This window comes from Chenopodium album, chromosome 8 (genome assembly GCF_948465745.1).
Source record: "Chenopodium album chromosome 8, dcCheAlbu1.1, whole genome shotgun sequence".
Lineage (NCBI taxonomy): Eukaryota > Viridiplantae > Streptophyta > Magnoliopsida > Caryophyllales > Amaranthaceae > Chenopodium > Chenopodium album.
The window spans coordinates 27,387,155-27,408,322 of NC_137841.1; the positions used below are offsets into that span (position 1 = coordinate 27,387,155).

The 21,168-nt window shown below is 32.9% G+C and overlaps 2 long non-coding RNA genes across 5 annotated transcripts; both read right to left on the bottom strand.

Moving 5' to 3' along the window:
• Positions 1 to 1,204: 1,204 nt before the first annotated feature.
• Positions 1,205 to 8,705, bottom strand: LOC145555986 (uncharacterized). 4 transcript variants are annotated; one of them, XR_014091658.1, is made up of 7 exons: positions 8,629 to 8,705; positions 8,435 to 8,527; positions 3,181 to 3,346; positions 3,032 to 3,104; positions 2,418 to 2,540; positions 1,813 to 1,991; positions 1,205 to 1,438 (listed from the first exon to the last, which is right to left on the bottom strand). It is a non-coding gene; the product is annotated as an uncharacterized LOC145555986 (long non-coding RNA). The 4 variants fall into 4 exon arrangements; XR_014091655.1 differs by having other exon boundaries at positions 1,813 to 2,540; XR_014091656.1 differs by lacking the exon at positions 8,435 to 8,527 and having other exon boundaries at positions 1,813 to 2,540.
• A 3,979-nt stretch (positions 8,706 to 12,684) lies between these two features.
• Positions 12,685 to 16,478, bottom strand: LOC145555987 (uncharacterized). Its single transcript, XR_014091659.1, has 3 exons — positions 16,359 to 16,478; positions 15,765 to 16,257; positions 12,685 to 13,740 (listed from the first exon to the last, which is right to left on the bottom strand). It is a non-coding gene; the product is annotated as an uncharacterized LOC145555987 (long non-coding RNA).
• Between the last annotated feature and the right edge of the window lie 4,690 nt (positions 16,479 to 21,168).

Here is a 21,168-nt window from a genome sequence, read left to right on the forward strand (position 1 = left end):
AACACTTTTTCACGGTATTTAAGAAATATGAGATTCACATGATATAATACATTTTAAAATGGGATGAGTGGTTGTTAGGAGTGTAATTTAGTGGACCATGTGCTTTAAATAAGGGAAATAGTATAGTTTTTCCCTAAATTAACTTTCCTTTTATAGTGTGTTGCAAGTATAGTGACATTTCCTTTTTAGGGAAGTGTTGCAAGTAAAAGAAAACGGAGGAAGTAGAAATTAAGGAAAGAGAGAGGTTGTGGTTTATGGCCCTATTTGGTAGTAAGCTTATTGGGGGTATATTAGCTTATTTGACTAACTTTAGCTGATTGACTAGTCAAACAAGCTAATACAAGTGTTTGGTAGTAAGCTTATTGAAAGAGCTTATTCCACTAAATAAGCTCTGTTTGAAAAAGCTCACTTTAGGAGCTTTTTCAATTAGCTTATTCATTAATTATTGTGAAATGACATTTATAACCTCATTTAATTTAAAATCCTATCTAAACTACCTACCCCACAATTAGCTTATTGGTCATTTCACATACTCAATCACCTTTAAGCTATCAGCTATTTACCAAACACTTTTATATAATCAGTTAATACAATAAGTTAGTCAAATCAGTTAATAAAATCAGCTAGTCAAAATTAGCTAACTCAATCAGCTTCAGCTTTCAGCTTTCTCCCAAACGGGGCCTATGGTTTGGTTTAATTGGTTTGACTAGAAATAGCTCCTTAGTTTGGTTAACTAGTGATGAACAGATGTAGACATTCAATAAATCAAAGACTAACTTAGGATTTTTTCATTTGTTTTCAAGTTTAAACCAACATTTGTTGTTTTGAAATAAAAGCAAAATAAGAATTTTACACAGAAAAATTGTGGTCATCACTTCCTTTCCTTTTTTGCTCTACTATATTCCCAAACTTTTAATCTTAACACATGGCCTCTATGCTCATTGCTCACATTAATTAAAATTGTAAGCTAGTTTTCTATAATAAAACAAGACAAATAGATAGTCAACCAATTAGATTACCACAAGCAAAGACTTATTCGAGGACCAATAATAACTGCGACTACAGATTGTTGTTTAGTAGTTAAGTTTTCTTCAGTGCAGATTGTGCTACCTGCAAATGGGGAAGAAAGAAAATAATAAGCAAATTACCATGATACCAAAAAGCAATAACAAATCAACAGGGTCGAAAACAGAGGAAGGCAAACTAAAGGTAGCAATATATTGTTACTTATATTAGCAACCAAGAAGTAAATCTATATACAGAAGTACATTCAATACAACTTCAGTACATTTAAATCTACTAAGCACATACCCATTAGGTCACAAATTGAACACCATTGCAAACTTGCACAAACTTCCAATAATCGCCCTTCAATGAATGCACCAGCTTGTTACTTTTATATATACTACTTCCCTATCATCATTCACTTAGATAAACCCTGGTATACACAAAAGAAATTGTTCTATTATTGGCAATGTAGCACCCTTAGGGCTTTCAAATACACTCTTTCAGCCAACATTCTAATATAGAGTGCCAATTCCCAACAACTCTTAAACCAAGTAATCAAATTGATAGCTCATGATCTACAATTTTACACAAATAGGGAAAGAATCACATGATACAGAGTACTAATTTTACATATAATAGCTAAAAGACAAATGTACTAAACAAATCAAATATTTGTTTCTTAATTTTAACTATTTCAATTGTATAATTGAAATATCCATATTCACATAGTACACTCAACAAGAAAAATATAAAGCGAACAAAACATTTCAACCATCAAAATAATCAGTGAAATAGCAATTGTACCTGAGATAAAATTACTTGACCAAGAATTTCTCCATTGCCTCTCACCTGAAACCCCAACAATCAATTAAATTGGATCTCACCTTCGCAAACTTCTCCACCAGCTACCCTTTCACTAAAGAACTAAGATAGCGACGCTCCAAAAACTTCACGGCTTCACCAGTTCACCATTACAATGTGCTCTATATTTTAGTAAGAAATTAAACAGTCCTTATCCTTTTATAAAGTATAAATCGTAACCTCAAAAAAATTCAAATTTCCATTTTAAAACCCAAAAAATCCAAATTTCATTTTTAAAAACCCTAACATAAGAAATAGAACAGAAAAATCCAAATTTCACTAAGGGTCCTACCCCTCCAACCTTCTGCTATCCCTATATCCTTCCTTGCCCTTCATTATGTGCATGCAGTTGCAATTTTCTATCTCCTCTATCCACTCTCCATAGCAATAGTATTCACTTTAGTAATATAAGAAGAGATGAAGTTCTTAGATACTTCCATTCTAATAGTAACCTATTTCTAAACAGAATATATCCTATCCATCCCTAAGCAATATTTTATATTCTACTACAATCAACAACAAAAAAAGCATAATATCTATAAATGTACCCATGGCATTATAATTGATTAAATTCTCAAGAAGACTTGATAGTGATCACCATGACCTGCTTGTATGATATTTACAAGACGAACTATTCTCACACTACACCTCTTGCAAAGAGCATCAATTATCTGCAATTTCAAAAGTGGGAAAACATTTAAAATTTTATGGAAACAATAACGTATAACAAAACTAAAGAGGAAAGTTCAATAATTATTAAGCATTAATAACACCAATTAACATGTGATTTGTATTATATTCTGAAACTTGTAAAATTTTAAAAACCCACATTAGACAACAGCCAGAGTTTCATTACCAAAGAATTATCACATCATGTTTGTTCTGATCTGAACGCTTGGAATTGAAATAGATCAAACAAGAGTTAATTAAAAGAAACGCTAAAGGCTTATTAGACACTTAAATTCAACCTACTTACCAACATTCATATAATGAAAGAGTTAAAGAAAAAGACAATGAGCAGAGTAAACTAGCCAATAAACTACACATGCAGAATTAAAAAAAGGGAAGCATGGTGAAGACTGCAACTAAGATACATCATAATATATTGTAGTCTTCTATCACACACTAAAAAATGTACAGGCAAATATATTAAAGGGCTCACCGAAGCTCTTTTGGGCAATGTAGTAAATATTCCTACATCTTGCCACCACGTCTCTATCTCAACTACACCACTCCTACACCACATATAAGACATGTCATTGAATAACATGACCTGAAAAACCCCAACAGTAATAGAAAAAGTAAACATACCAAGCTATATATCAGTATATCTCAATGTGCATGCACACAATCACCCATATGAGATGAAGCTTTCTTTATTTTTAAAGACAATGAGATGAAGCTTTCTCATGGTAGGGATTGTTGCAAATCCACCAGTTGAGAATCCAACACTTAATGCATGGTTGCACCCCACTTCCTACATTACAAAGATCCCTTTTAACATTAAAATAGAATAAAATATAGTTTTCATAAAGTGAATCCCCTAAGAGAACATATCTCCTAACACCACTAATACAATAGTTATTTCCAAATTGATACCAGTATCACGTATCTACGGATAATAGAAGATGTCAGGAAATGAAAAGGAAGAATCAGTTCATGGAAGATGCATAAAGGATTACCAGCACAATCTTACACAATGAATGTAACACAGATTAAATAATAATCATAGACATGATCAAATGAGTCTTAATTCAAAATTTGGCATTTACATAGTACAAATTTTCAAAGGTTCAGGTTCAGTATCTCTTGATACTACGAGTCACAACGATCTTGTCATTTGTTCCTTGAAATATAAAATGTCTAAGCTCTTGGAGTAACAGAAATAAGATGTTATTGCATGCTTCTGTGAACCATAATCACACTCACAGCCATTGACAAGAACAAAAAGTAATAACTTAAACGTCCTTGCAAATGACATCACTACAAAGAATCAACTGGAAAACCATACATTAGAAACTTTATAATCAATCTTATTTTAACTGTTGTCACCAAAATTCCAACAAAACTGTCATTTATGAAATAAAATCTCCTCTAAAGGATAAACTGCCATATTCAAGTCCTCGAGGCTCAAATCTAATGCATAAAACAGCCTTACATCAAAATCATAAACCAAGATGGTTGGTCCATATGATAAATTAATCTTAAATTTGAGAGATTTCCAACATCTATCACTAGTACATAATTGAGCTTATGTAACACCTTTTGGTAACACTTTATAAAATGCAAGATTATTAGATTTATAAGTAACACTTAAGTAACACTTTTTAAGAATGTAACACTCAATGTAACACTTTAACATAGGTAACATTTCAAAGTAACACTTTTAAAATTGGTAACATTTAAAGGTAACACTAAGAGGTGTTACCTTATTTTTATAGCATATTTATATTTATATTTATATTTAACCTCTAAAAGCCACAACCGTCAACTATGGGATGACAAAATCAGGATTCCTTATGAAAACTAACTAGTCTTAAACCCGTGCGATTGCACAAGTGTTTATTGTATTGTCATTTTTTATATTTAAACATAAATTCAATTAAATAATATGCAATATATATACCAGTAATTCTGTTTTTTTTTTTTTCACCTTAAATTTTTTTTCTTGAATAGACATTTTTAAGGGATGGGCTGGAAGAGGGGTGCCTTTTTTTTAAAACAAAAAAATAAAAAATAAAATTTATGATAAAACATGAAAAATTAGGAGAAGGACAAGTGTCCCTCCAACTTTTTGTTTTAAAATAATACTAGTTTAGTTCCCGTGCGATGCACGATTTTAAACAAACATACTATGATATTTAATTTGTTTATAATGGGAGAAAGAAAGTTTTGCACTTCATTAATTTTTTATATACATGGTAAGTAATTTCTACTGTTGCATAATATGTGTGTGTGTGTGTGTGTGTGTGTATATATATATATATATATATATATATATATATATATATATATATATATATATATATATATATATATATATATATATATTGAAATAAAAAATCACAATGAACAGTTTTGAACATTGAAATATTAATTAATATACTTTTGGAGTTGATAGGGACAAAGAATAAAACATATGAAAAAATAAAAATTAAATAAAAATTAATGACATCATCAAAGCAAATTGGCGGGAAAATTTTTTATGTGAGGGTGACATGTGTACAATTTGAGAAATGCATGATTTCAGCAAACTTTTGTTTTAGTATTAGTTAATAGATAGATTATTGATAGTAATGATTTAACAATTTCAATTACAATTCCACAAAAAAAAAATAAATAAATAAATAAATTAAAAAAAAAAACTTATGGTTGAACCGCTGTAATTAGTCTTCTTCCTAAGATTCCTAACCTAACTCTCAACCTATTTCCATTATCTCTTCTTCTCTTTCCTCTATTTGATAGCCTTCTTAACTAGCCACTGTTATCTTATTTCTTCTTTTCTCTATTTAAACTCAAAGTTCATGTCTTTCGTTGTACAGTGGAGTGACTGCAGCGGGGAGTTGGGATGTGGCGGAGAAATGCTCGCTTTGATTTATAAAGTCAGTTAGTCGGGGCTTCAATAATGATGATACAACAACAACCTTGAGTTTCGGGTATGTATGAATTGAAAAAGAACATAGGTAAATTGGGGAATTCATGCTTCAATTTACATTATCTTGGGTTTTAATTTCTAGGGTTTATCCTCTTGACCAATATGATTATATGATTTACAGGTTCATTTCTTGGTTTGATTTATTCATTTAATTCTTGTTTTGTAGTTGTCTTGTTAGATTTTTTCTGTTTATTTTTCCTTCAGATTTTGTCTTCATAACGGACATGGAACTATGGAAGGATTAGATACTCGCAAATTCGGACATTCGTTGCAACAACAAACAAAATGCAGAAAAAAATCGTTTTTTTAGAATTGGTACTTTCCCACTCCCTTTTTTCCAGTTTCTGTATATATAATTGACAATTGGATTACTATATCTTGAAATAATTAGTTTGGTTCATGGAATATTAGTACTCATTTTTGAGTAATCGTACTCTGAATTCCACCATTCATCTTTAATGAGAACAACCCACACATTCTACTTATTAATTTAGTGTTATGTAATCAACTGAATTTGCTGTAGATTTATTGATGTTTTATTTACAATCCAGTCTAACATGGTTCCTTACATTGTCCATACCACCCTGTGGCTGGTAAGACTAACAGCTTCTAGGCCCTCTCTTTATAGGTGGAGGACATTGTTTGATATTGCATAACTCCCTTTGTTCTCTTAGTTCTTGGGATAGGTAGTGCCCTAATTTTTACATTAAGATTTAGACTTTTATCGATGTAACACTGTCTTTTAATATATTAAAAAATTCAGAGGTCTACTTATGGAAAGCCCTCCAAACTATTTCCTGATGACATCCTTGCTTGAAGATGGCCACACTCTTACTGACTACAACGTCCTGCAAGGCAAAAAAGTGCAACTCTTAAAGATTTTCAGATGTTTTTAGTTGATTATTTGCCTTGCTTTGTTTTATTTAGTGGGTTTTATGATACTCCGTATTTGTTAATTAATTTATTTGAGTATGTTTATAGATTAATTTGCATTGATTTAGGACATTAAATTTACCATCTCGGCAATCACACCGTGCTAATAAAATGTCTTTTTTCTATGTATTACAGGTTGAGGTTGTAGTTGTGGTCTACCTTGGGAATGTACTAACATTGCAAATGACAAAACCTGAAAATTTCAGAAACTCAACTTCCTTTTTGTCTAAATTTTAGATTGTTTCTATTCAAAAAAAAATATATATAAATATATATTATTAGATTGTTTAGCAAAACAAAAGAAAATGGTGTTTATGGATTTTTTTTTAAGAAAATATGAAATTATATTAGTTCAAATTATTGTCTATTGTATATTGTATATTTTAATTTCACATTCGTAGTTGTTGTACATGTTAATATTATTTTTATATATTGAAAAAAAAAAAAAGAAAAAAGTTGGTATTTTAAATAATCATAATATTAGTAGTAGTTGTAAAAAAAAGTTACCTAATAATTAATAAGATGTTACATTAGTTTGCAGAATGTGATACATAATGTTGAATATAGTGATACTAAACGTCAAAAGATGATTGAAAATGTTACCTAATAATTAACAAGGTGTTACATTAATTCGCAAAAGTGATACCCAATGTATGATAAAGTGTTACTATATGAATGAAAAATGTTACTAAAGATTAGTAAGTGTTACATAAAAATTGAATAGTAACACTTTAAAAATGATACATATAATATAAAAAAGTGTTACAAAAGAGAGTTTATAGTATCACTTTTAAAAGTGTTATCATATGTTACCCAAAGTGTTACATAAGACCTTAGGTAACATGGGCGGATGTATCACCCATTAAAGTGTTACCTATTATCTATAATAACACTTTTATCATTTTATGTAACACTTTTTGGGTGTTACTTAATGTTAATTATGTACTAGTGTATGAATCCTGATTGATACCTAAACAACAAATAACTGACACTAATTCATACTCCGAATCGCTAAAACTTTGTAATTCAAATTCAACAATTACCACAAATAATTTTAACAACCCACAATACAAATTTACCAATAAACATGTAAAAATCCAAAATTTAGACAAACTCATTAATCTAGTTTCTACTACAATTCGTAAACCAAAACTTCATCAAATCCAAAATTCAACATATTACCACTCATAAACTTGATCAAACCCATAATGCAAAAATTATCAATTATCCATGGACCAACCAAAATCAAATATGCTTCATTATTCCAAATTCACAACTCAAAGGCCAAAATTAACCAAACCCATACTTCCAATTCACCAAATTACTACTCCAAACCCAAATTTAACTGTATACATTTCTAAATTCACCGAAAACAAACCATTGGGACCAATCTTAACACCCCATTTTATCATTTAGCCCTTCTTCACCATTTCATTACTAAACTAAACAATTTAGTGACATAAGATAATGTTAATTCTATAGTACTTCATAACAACATGCTCAATAAAACAGAAGAACAAAACAAAACCAAATAATTTGATGAAAATTTTCAAAAGACAAATAAATTTTACCTTCTCAAGCATCATTAAACTCTCCTCCCATGAGAGTATTACCCCTAGCCGATCTCTGACCACCGTAATATAATTTCTTTACAATAATAGCATTAAAGAACTCATTGTTCAAAATAATCAAGGAAAATACAACATAAAGTATATAACACAGTAAAATCACATTAAGTAAATTGTATAAAAAAAGATGACAATAATCAGTCAGATTTAGAATATAAGCAATCCATCATTACTTTCTCCAAATTCAATTGCCCAAACATAAAACAACAAAATCATCAGACAAAACTAACATAAATTTACAAAGCATAATTACTAACAAGGATATATCTGGAATCAACCCACGAACAGAGCAAAATTCTAGCTGAATAATATAGGTAAAACTAATAAAACCATGAATTGAGGTTCTCACTTTGTTCTGGATAGAAAAATTGATGAAATTGGTATCAACTATAACCCGATAAGGCGTCCCAAAACGGTAAATAAGGCGGATGATACATTAGGCCTAATTCACACCCACAAAAACAACAATAAAATTATCATGAAATTCGTTTATACCCAATAATTATAACTGCTTAAATAAAATGAAGAATTTAGGAAGCTTACACATTTCCAGGAAGAATAGCGGATTCAAGGTCTTTCTTGTAGGGGTTTAATACGTCTTGCTTATGCCTGAATTTGAATAAAACAATAGACAATTGAAGAGTGAGTACCTGTTAATTAATGTAAATAAAGAAATAGAGAGGAAGAGAGAGAATTAGTACCTATTTTTGAAGTGAAGAGCTTCTTCCTGACGCCAAATTTGGGGCTTTTTTTTTAGCTTTTCCCATTAATTCGTCATCAAATTTTGCCTCAATTGAAACATTTTCTCCTGAATGACTTCTTCTATGCCCCCCATCTAAATCAACAGCAGCCTCCGTTGCTAAGTTCTGGTCGGAGAGGCTCTTAAATAGTCGCAAGTATACCTAGCCTACTATGTGCTATGAAAGATGAGATGAGAAAGGAAACTTACGCAAACACGAGTTGCGATGAAGAAGAAGATCTGGAGATGTTGATGCTTTTTCGATTGAATTTTCAGTAAGTTGAAGAATGGGTAAGCTCTAGAAAATTGTTGGAGAGGAGAAGCTAGGAGAGTGAAACTGAGAAGACTGTAATTCAGAGCAAAAGAAAAAATAACAAGAAAAAAATGAAAGGTAGTGAGGAAAAGTAGGAGAAAGAAAGGACATGGGTAGACATCAGTCCAGGAGCTCACATAGCAACTTAATTTCGTGGCAAGGGGTAGTTTGGGCATAACACTGTAGATAAGCTACAGTAGCACTTCCCACTTTTTAAAGGGTTTTAGATTCGTGCTTCCTCTAAAGGTAGGTAGCGATCCCCATATGCGGGTTTGTTTAGGTGTGTTGGTAAGTTCTTTTAGGTTGTAATAGTGCGTTTATTTATATAGTTCTCTTTGTCAAAAAAAAAAAAAAAAAAAAAATGCCATTTAGGCCTTAGTCTTTTAAATTAGCAGTTGTGGTTTTTTTAAGCTATTAGAGTAGGTTATACTAGTTGTGACTGTTAGCTATAAAACAGGCATTCAAAATATGAGTGTTTGGAATATTAGAAGTTAAATTTATGTACTTCGTAATATATGTAGGTTATTTTACCATCATATGTTAACTTTCATCCTCCTTGTATTTTGACATATAAACTAGTTATTGGTCCGGGCGATACCCTGGTATAACGTAAATTTATAAATTTTATCAAAATTAATTAAAATAAGGTTAATATTGAACAATTATAATTGAGTAAGTAAAAATATAATAATTTAAACTATTTTTTTTCATTAATATTTATATTTTAAATGTAAAATATAAATATGAAGGTTATACATATGAATAGTTTTTGAAGTAAATAAATCATTAATATAGAGAATTAAAATTATACTAATGAAGAGTTTTTAAATTAATTACACATCATTGCATTTCAATGCGGTGAGAAATGAGTGTTACACATAGGATGACACATGGCGCACATGTGGCACCAAATAATAATAATGGTACACATGGCGTTAGCATGTTAATTCCATGAGTTTTAATAATAATATATAAAGGGAGGCAACTTATGAGAAGGACCAATTTTTCAAGTCGATTTTTATACTACAGATATTATTTTCAAGCAACATTGCCACTTCAACAATAACAACAAAAGTTTAAAAGTTTGTGAAGAGCTAGTCAAACACTACTTGTACGCCTAACCAGTAACCACCACCTTAGACACTATGGAGTACTTAGCCAAACAGTCATATTTCTAACTAGTATATTGAATTATTGATGATCATGTCAAACCTCAAACCGTTACTTTAAAAACAATTGCCAAACAAGGCCATATCCTTAATTATTAGCACAATTAATCAATTCTTACTCCGTACTTATCTAAATTTAAAAATGCGAAAGTATCAAAGGGGAAAAAGAAAACACACTTGGCATCAAGAACAAAAAACGAAGCAGGAAGCCATTTGAGGCCATTGGTGAGAAACTCGACATGGTTATCACTCGCAATTTCCATCATGAACACAAAGGCAATAAGCGATTGAGAATCAGAACAAAAAATTATACTTTATACGAAAATATAGAAACTGATAGAATATGTTAAATATTCTCGATATTATTTTGTATAGAAGGATATAGTTTGATAATATTCTGTAATTATCTTGTGAGATCTCCTAACGTGTTTAGGGATCACTCTTGTAACCCTATATATATTTGATCAATGGAATCACTCCAATCTGAGGAGTTTTACACAAAATCTAACATGGTATCACAACACAGGTTTTGATCAAACCTCGTTTCCGCAAAAAAAAAAAATTATCTTCCTCATACTAGCCGACCACCTCCCTATACACTGTAGCTTCCCCTAGCCGCCCACCATGACCAAGGAAGACGGTGATAATTCATCTTCCTCTGACTATCTCTTGCCTTTGGAGTGAATAAAATCAAGAATGTAATCCCCATGATTCTTGATCGTGACAAGGTCCAATATTCAAATTGGGTTGAACTCTTTGAATGTCGTGCTCATGCTTACAACGTTTTAGATCATAATGACCCAAAAACTTCACGGCCTACAGGTTTATCGGATGATATATGGAAGAGACTTGATTCAATTGTTATAAACTGGATTTATGGCACAATCTCTCGTGATTTGCTTGAAACAATTTTGTGCAAGGGAGCCACGGCTTAAGAAATTTGGGATAAGCTCAAGGCGATTTTTCAAGATAATAAAACTACTAGGGCGGTATATCTTGAAAATCAATTCAATGCTTTACATCTCTCCAATTTTAATGGCATCTCTTCTTAGTGTCATGAGTTGAAGAACTTGAAGGATCAATTGGCCAGTGTTGATCAAGCGGTGTCGGAGCAAAAGATGGTGATTAGGTTGGTCTCGGGTCTTGTAGGTACTGATTTTGACACCGTTGCTGCCATTATCCAACAATCAGACCCGCTGCCATCTTTTGAAACTGCTCGATCTCGTCTTCTTCTTGAGGAGTCGAGGCGTGCCAATGATAATAGTGCTTCCGCGTCGTCCTTTGTAGCCCAATCAAGCAATTCGAGCTCTGCTAGCACCACCACCGTGCCACCGCAACAGCAGCAGCAGCCGGCCGGTAGGGGTGGCGGCATAGGTGGACGCGACAGGGGACGTGGCTGTGAACGGGGCAAGGGTCGTGGCCGTGGACAACCGCAACAGCAGCAACAACCCCCACCCCAGCAGCAAGGTGCGCCTATGTGGGGGGTGCTCCGCAACAACAGTGGGAAGGGTCAGCAGGCCCCGCAATGGGGCTACGCTCCCTATCCGCACCCACAACAGTGGGCAGCCCCGAAACTCGCCTTCCCACAGCAGCTGCAGCATTTTAAGTAGCAGCAAGCCCACTTCACAGGCCCCTTGTCGCAGCAACAACAATATTAAGGTCAAAATTCACAGTACGGTGCTACAATGACTCTGACCGAGCTAGGCAACGCCTTTGCAACTATGAGCTTGCCAAATTACGACCCATCTTGGTACATGGACTCCGGAGCCATTTCCCACTTGACCAATCAATCCGGTAATCTCTTAACCCTCTTTAATTTAAGCACTCATAATTATATTCAAGTGGGTAACGGTCAACGCATTCCAATAACGGGTTAACACTACTAAAAAACCAGTGAATTGCGACCGCCAGTGCCGGTCGCAAATTATGAGGAAATCGGTCGTTATTTGGAATTGCGACCGTCACCGGTCGCAAAGGCGCTGTCGTCATTTAATTGGTCGCAAAAACAAAAAATTGCGTCCACTTGGCGATCGCAGATCAAATTGCGACCGTTTTTCGTATTTTCAACGACCGTTTTTTAAGCTGACGTAATTGGTTATTTGCGACAGGCAAAGCGGTCGCAATTATTGAAAATTACGACCGCCTAAGACGGTCGCAAAATCCTGCGATCTGCAACAGGTCGTGACGGTCGCAATAGTCAGAAAATTACGACCGCCTAAGACGGTCGCAAAAACGTGGGATCTGCGACAGGGTACTAGCGGTCGCAATATTTAGAAAATTACGACAGGCAGCTAAACGGTCGCAATTTCTCAGAGAATTGCGACTGTGCAGGGCGGTCGCAATTTATTAAGTCTAGGACAGGTATAGACGGTCGCAATTGATTAAGTCTGCGACAGGTATAGACGGTCGCAATTTATTAAATCTGCGACAGGTATAGACGGTCGCAAATATGATATTATTATAATGCAATTTTCATATCATTACAATTTGCATTATCGATGTCATCCTAACCTAAACCTATAACTTGTTATCATGTGAATTAATTTTAAAATTAATATAAAATAAAAATAAAATGCATAATTCATATAGATAATAATATTAATAATTAAAAAGTCCAACTTCGAACAATACATACAATAACAATGTTCAAGTTAATAATAATAGTAATTAGTTAGTAATAGTTTTATAAGCTTAACTTTAAAACTAAGTTAGGCCTATATGAATAATTAATGGCCTATGTTCCTTCAAAAAACAGATAAGGCCAACATGTGACAATATAATACCAATTTCAGGCCTATATTCTCCAAATAAATAACGAAATGGCCTATATCCCCCCCAAAAAAAAAACCTAAGGCCTATATTCCCCAAAAAAAACCTAAGGCCTATATTCCCCAAAAAAAAAATACTAAGGCCTATATCAACAATACTAATGTAAGAGCTTTATGAACAAAAACTACGACACCGGAGTCTGGTGACCAAGCCCACCACCAGTCATGTCCGGGTCATCTTCCCTACGAAACTGAAATGGAGGACCACCTCGACAGTTAGAGAACAAGTTCTGCAACATTGTCTCCATCATTCGCTTACTCTCAATTGCCGCCTCCTCCCGCTCTTTCTTCAATGCCTCCTGCAATTGCGTAGCAAACTGTGCCTCCATCTGTGCCTGCATTTGCACTTTTGCCTCCTCTATTCGCTCGGCAACCTCGGCTTGCACACGTTCCTCCAACTGTGAAGGCGTGAAGCTATAGAAGGATTGTACGATTGCGAGCCTTTCTTGGAAGAGGGGCTGTAAATTAAAACAAACTATCACTTGCATCTAGGCCCTTCACTACACCCTTTTTCCTACAACCAACGGCCTCCCAGTATAGCTGGTTAGGGCCTGGTTGTGACCCTTCTTGAGTGGAAGACTCGTCAAGCTTCTTTTGGTAGGCTTCCTGAAATCAAAGAAATCAAATTTTTCATATTAAACATGTTTATAGGTTCAAATTGCTAAAACATACACATTTTCAAGCATTTACAAGGCTATAGGTTTACAACTTGGCTAAAATGGCTTAAATGGCCTTCTAACTTACCCACTTTTTTTTTATATATTCTAAGATTTTATCAATCAAATAACTCATATTTAGCTTACAAAACATATTTATAGGTTCAAATTGGTTAATAATAGAGATTTTCATGCAGATTCAAGGCTATAGGTTCATGATTAGGCTAAAATGGCATAAATGACCTTCTAACTTACCCATTTTCTTTGTTTATGCTATATTCTAAGATTTTATCAATCAAAAAAATCAAATTTATCATAAAAAACATGTTTATAGGTTCAAATTGGTTAATCATAGGCATTTTCAAGCATTTACAAGGCTATAGGTTCACAACTTGGCTAAAATGGCTTAAATGGCCTTCTAACTTAACCATTTTCTTTGTGTTTGATATATTCTAAGATTTTATCAATCAAACAACTCATATTTAGCATACAAAACATGTTTATAGGTTCAAATTGGTTAATCATAGAGATTTTCATGCATATTCAAGGCTATAGGTTCATGACTAGGCTAAAATGGCATAAATGACCTTCTAACTTACCCATTTTTTTTGTTTATGCTATATTCTAAGATTTTATCAATCAAATAACTCATATTTAGCATACAAAACATGTTTATAGGTTCAAATTGGTTAATCATAGACATTTTCAAGCATTTACAAGGCTATAGGTTCACAACTTGGCTAAAATGGCTTAAATGGCCTTCTAACTTACCCATTTTCTTTGTGTTTAACATATTCTACGATTTTATCAATCAAGCAACTCATATTTAGCATACAAAACATGTTTATAGGTTCAAATTGGTTAATCATAGAGATTTTCATGCATATTCAAGGCTATAGGTTCATGACTAGACTAAAATGGCATAAATGACCTTCTAACTTCCCCGTTTTCTTTGTTTATGCTATATTCTAAGATTTTATCAATAAAAAAACTCATATTTAGCATATTAAACATGTTTATAGGTTCAAATTGGAAAAAACTTACACATTTTCATGCATATTCATGGCTATAGGTTCATAACTAGGCTAAAATGGCATAAATGGCATTCTAACTTAGCCATTTTCTTTGTTTTTGCTATATTTTAAGATTTTATCAATCAAACAACTCATATTTATCATATTAAACATGTTTATAGGTTCAAATTGCAAAAACATACACATTTTCATGCATATTCATGGCTATAGGTTCATGACTAGGCTAAAATAGCATAAATGGCATTCTAACTTAGCCATTTTCTTTTTTTTTTTTTTTTTGCTATATTTTAAGATTTTATCAATCAAACAACTCATATTTAGCATATTAAACATGTTTATGTGTTCAAATTGCAAAAAATTACACATTATCATTCATATTCATGGCTATAGGTTCATGACTAGGCTAAAATGGCATAAATGGCATTCTAACTTAGCCATTTTCTTTGTTTTTGCTATATTTTAAGATTTTATCAATCAAACAACTCATATTAGCATATTAAACATGTTTATAGGTTCCAATTGCAAAAACTTACACATTTTCATGCATATTCATGGCTATAGGTTCATGACTAGGCTAAAATGGCATAAATGACATTCTAACTTAGCCATTTTCTTTGTTTTTGCTATATTTTAAGATTTTATCAATCAAACAACTCATATTTAGAATACAAAATATGTTTATAGGCATAAATTGCTAAAACATACACATTTTCAAGCATATACAAGGCTATAGGTTTATAACTATGCTAAAATGGCTTAAATGGTCTTGTAACTTACCCATTTTATTTGTTTTTGATATATTCTAAGAGTTTGTCATTCAAACAACACATTAGTTTCCAAATTTAGGTGCCTTAAATTTCAAATCACAAGTATAAGTGCCTATGTTATGCTTGCTTCCTTAAAAAATAATTTCATTAGTTTCCAAAGTTAGATGTGTTACCGAGATTTGTTGTGCCCTCTTGTTAGCCGCAACTTTTCCTTTTCTTGGAACTTCCTTGAAATGTGTCTTTAGGAACACCTCAGAGGCAGTTGGAAGCACTTCATCGGCTTTCTGAACCTGCACAAATCAAATAACTCCTTAAATGCTTAGTGTATGTAACTACTAAAATTTATCATTATCATTATATAACATTAAGTATTACCATTTTCTTTGCATGCTTTGAGGCAGAGATAGAACCTTGGAAGTGTGACATCTCAATTGGATTATACAGGGAGCCGCCCCTCCTGTTCTTCTTCGCTTTTTCAGACCTCTCCAGAAAAACCGGATCCTTTCTTTTCTCCATAATTCGCTCAAACATACACTCTCCCATCCATTTGGGAACTGACTTGTTTCTGACCGAAACATTGTATGTAATCTCTTTCAGCCTCTTATGTGCCTTCTTTTCATACTCCTTCACGAGGGCATCAAGATCAGCATTCCAAAGGTATTGTTTCTGAAAACAAGAAAAATAAAATGTATAATAATTAATTGTAATAAGTAACCAACAAACAACAAAGTTAGATGAGTAAATTAAACTTGGGGGTTTTATAATACCGTAAACGAGTTCCACCAATGGGTCTTAGTAACCTTGTCAACCATTTCATAGTTAAGCCATGGTTTGCGCCAATGTGCTTGAAAAATATTTGTAATGGAGGTGCTCACGGTGTTATCATCGAACCTTTGTACCAATAAGCAAACAAATGAAGTCATTACATACAAATCTAACCAAGATTGTTCTAGTTGGAATGCAAATTAAGATAACCATGAGTAACTTACCATAACCCCGTCGGGTGCAAAGTCCTTCTCGCAACGGGGGTTAGGTACCTCACCCATGGGAGAGTTACCGTCTTGCGTCTGAGGAACCTGAGTAGATGTCCTAGAACCACCTACATATGACTCAGGGGATGGGGTAACTTCCGGAGAAGTTTCCGTATTTGCATGGCTTGTCGACGGAAACAATTCTCTCGGGGTGGCATGTCCCAGCTTCCGACGACCACCACCGGTCATGACAACCTACAATAAGAAAAACATTATGAACATCGGTAAAAATCATATAGCCATGTTATATCACGATCTATAAGCTATTGTCACACATAACCTTGGCTTTGCAAAATATAAATAATAACATATTTACACAAGTATATCACATTGAAACTAGGATGGTCTTTTAAAATAAATTGAAATCCATTAAGATTACATAATTAAAAAGTCAAAACAAGGTTACAATCAATCTCCTAAATCTTAGTTGAATCGTCCTCCCCATCAGCACTAAGATCATCATCGATATCATCATCCCAAAATCTGTCATCCTCATCCTCGTCCGCACTATCAGTAGATTCGAAACTAGACTCATCTGGAGGGGCATCAGGCAACACTTCATTTTCAGTATCCGAATCTCCAAATCCATCTTCATCACCTTCATAGTCCGGAATGTCATCCGGAGCACAAAGAGTTGGAATGTCAGCACTGGTTTCTTGTAGAAAGTCTTCGTCAACTGGTGCATCAACAACAGACCTCGCCTTTGTCCTGAACACTTCCCACCTTTGAGCCTTGTCTCTTTTCAGACTTGGGTAAGGTGCATAGTAGACTTGGTTTGCTTGGTAAGAAAGCACAAATGGATCGTACTTGGGGTATTTTTTGGTATGATTGACTTCTACAAGCTTGTATTGATCAATGTTCATACCCCTAGTGGAATCCATTCAACTGCACTTGAAAAGAACAGTCTTATAAGTCTGTAGGGCACTAGTGAACTCCAACTCGATGATATCCTCTAGAAACCCAAAATAATCACCACCATCTTCATTGGATACACTTACTCCATAATTCATTGTTGACTTATGTTTTCCATGGCCATAAGTTTGGAATTTGTATCCATTCACATAGAATTGGCTCCAAGTACGCACTCGCTTAGATGGGCCCATAGCCAAAGCAAACAATATTTCATCATTTGGCTTTTCTTGAATCACATGCTCATATGGCATAATTATATTAATAAATTGATATTAGTCGTGAAGTTATAGAAACAAAGTAAGAAAACGTGTTGATGTCAAATGCGTATCATACTCATTTTCAACCTAAACCACTCGAGGAATTCAGCTTCATGTTTAATCCACACATCTTCTTTGCGAATAGTGGGTTGCATTAAACAATGTGGTCCTCAAACCCCCTTCCATATAACCAGAGAAAGAGTATTAATGAAGGTGGTCGACATTGGATACGATGTAAAATTCAATGAAATCTTAGTGAGTGTGATAATTTACAAATTTAATACCTCTCATATGGTTCCAGAATACCGCTATTTCCCAAAACATATAAATGAGCACGTTGTAGTTCTTTTTCATCCAAATAGCGACGAACTCCACTAGTAGAAGCATGTCCATGATCAACCCTAAACAGTTCTGGAACACTATCATCCAAAGTGCTTTCAACATCATCATGAACATTTCACATTCTTTATTAAGAGATTTAAACATATGTTATGTCACATGCTTCTAACTTGATAAATACTTATAATTTTAACAACATGTTTTCTAAAATACTTATTATTTATAATTTACAATATTGATTAAATTATTTATAACTTACACTAAAAAATTATATTTATACCATTTCAAAGTAAATTGATGTAACATTAATAAAATAAAAGAAGCAATATGATTTGTATAGTTAACAAAGATGGGAGTTTGATAACAAAAATCAAAATATAAAAATATTAAAAAAAAACAACCACATGTAACCTTTCATGAAAAAACAAAATAATTTACAAAATACATTATAGAACCATAATACAAATTAATGTTCAAAAGATTATCATAACCCCTTAAACATACATATTTCTAATAAAGCCATTGTAATTCAATAAGAATCATTTTTTTAAAAACGAAAACTAAAATTATCCAACACGTGAGTTCATACCATCCAATAGTCCTACATTGGACATAAAGCAAAATAAATTTCTATTCTAATCAAAACACATCCAAGTTCTAGCCTACGCACAATAAAGCGTAAAAAAATCCAACAATGAACCAAGCTATCAATAGCAAACCTCTTGCTAATACTAAACTGGCCATATAAGAATCACTAGGAAAATCCGCTTAAACAAGTAGCATATTGACAAAGTAAAGCAATGATAATAAACTGAAATCAAAATGCATCTAATAAGGATGTTTTTAAAAAAAAAAATTAGATCACAACTCCATAAACAACTAACATAAATATGAATCATATTGCACAAGTAAAAGAAGTAGTTAAATAAGAAGGGAAGAAAAACACACAGCGGAGGAATTGACCAGAAAAGCAGAGGCGGCGACGAAGGTGGTCCTGGTATATGGTGGTGTTACACTTTTAGGCAGGGTATTTATAAAAAAATTTAAAATGAAAAAAATAAATAACTACACACGACTTACCTGGTGGTGGCGATGGAAAAAGACAAAAAAAGGAGGAGGGACGGGCGGAAGAGGAATCCGGCGACGATGGAGCTGCAAAGGGGGTTAATTTGCGACTCACAATTAGCTATTTCAGATTAAATAACGAAATTAAAAAAAAAAATCAACCAAAAGGTCAAGACTGAGAACATAGCTTTAATCAAAAGTTCAAGAGTTAAATTTCACCATATTTAACCAAAAATTAGCCGAAAAGGCTATTTATACTATTTAAAGAAAATATTCAACTATGTAGCCTGATATTAAAGTAATTACAATGAGATAAACTCATGTATTAATACACATTTACGATAAGGTAGCTTATTTGGAATGCACATTTACCATGTCTAATTCTTAACTAGTCATTATGAATCTTGTATATTAGATAAAATGATCATGTACAAGTTCAACAGTAAATCTCAAAGCAAACAAAGTTACATGGCTTATTTAATCGATTCAAGATAGAAAAATTTCATTACATTCAAACTTAATCTCAAAAATAATGAACTAATATAATGGCTGCCCTGTTTTTCCATCTTAAATTACCTAATTTATGCATTTTGAATTGCTTTAAAATGTTTTTGGTTGGATTTTACTTTCTTCTTTGGTTGGTTTCCTAACATACTTTCAAATTGTAATTTGCTCAGGTTTACAGAATATGCTTACACAATACGGGTGACACTGGGGGGAAATGTTTACAGTTTTGGGACATATTCTGCTAGAGCTGCTAATAGGAAAGCAGGCCTATAGATTAATTAATGATAGTCAAATTACAGCCAAAGAGCCAAGTATTCAGCTCACCATTGCCCATAAGAAAGTTCAAACTACTACTACTAAGGAAATTAAACATAATATTCAGGTTCATAACCTGAATATTCATCAGTCATTCATGATTATGCAATGCTATTATATGGGATATTGTTCAAATATCAATCAATGTCAATAGTTTACTGCCAAGTTTTGCACAACATTATTGAGACAATACAATAAATGTACTAATCAATGTCCGATAACAGGAGAAAAAGACCAACATGTTCAAAATCAAGGTCTTGAAAAGATTTGTGTTTTTCAGACCAACAAATCGTGTTTCCCTACCATTACAATTTCACAAATTTGATGAAACATATATCATTAACATCATGATTATTTGAAACTAAAAGCATAAAAATCAGGTATCAGCAAGTAACAATCGCAAATTCACAATTCCACAAGCATTTAAGTAATAAACTGCTTCATTAATAAATCCACAATTGCTCATTCAAAGAATGAAATAAGGTAATTAGTTCATCTAGGAAAAGAAAGAAAGAGAGAGAGAGAAGGCCATAAACACCCAAAAGGACCCTACAAGTCTGATTTTGACAAGACCAAAGTTAGTTGTTTTGAAAGAGCATACTCAACAAAATATCAACATTAACGACTTGAAGTGAATTACTGAATAAAGTGTACAAGTGACTATTAACAAACCGGCAAGAAGTATATTTATATTCGTATATTATTCTTCGATTCGAGTTGTAATTGTGTATAGATCAACAAGAGAAGAAGAATCTTAATCTAACATAAACCCAAGATTAAAAGCAAAGTACTAAAACCAACAATGAAATAAGCATGGTCTATGACCAAGAAAAATAAAACGACAAAGAATTCAAGCATTAGAAAGATTCACCAATAAAATCCATTTTTATATCACCAAAGGAAAAATAATTCATCTGTATGGGAAAAAGTTAAGTATGATGTGCCCAGATTTATTTCATAAAATAAAATTAGATAAACCTTTAATTCAAATAGTGGATCCTGAAATCAACAGGAAGCACTTTAATTGAACCAGATTTCCAGCAAAAATTAGCAAACATACAATTAAATTACCATCGTAATAAACAAAAACAGTAAGTAATCTAACATGCTAAATTTCCATGTTCATTTTGATCGGGCATGTGAGATCTGTT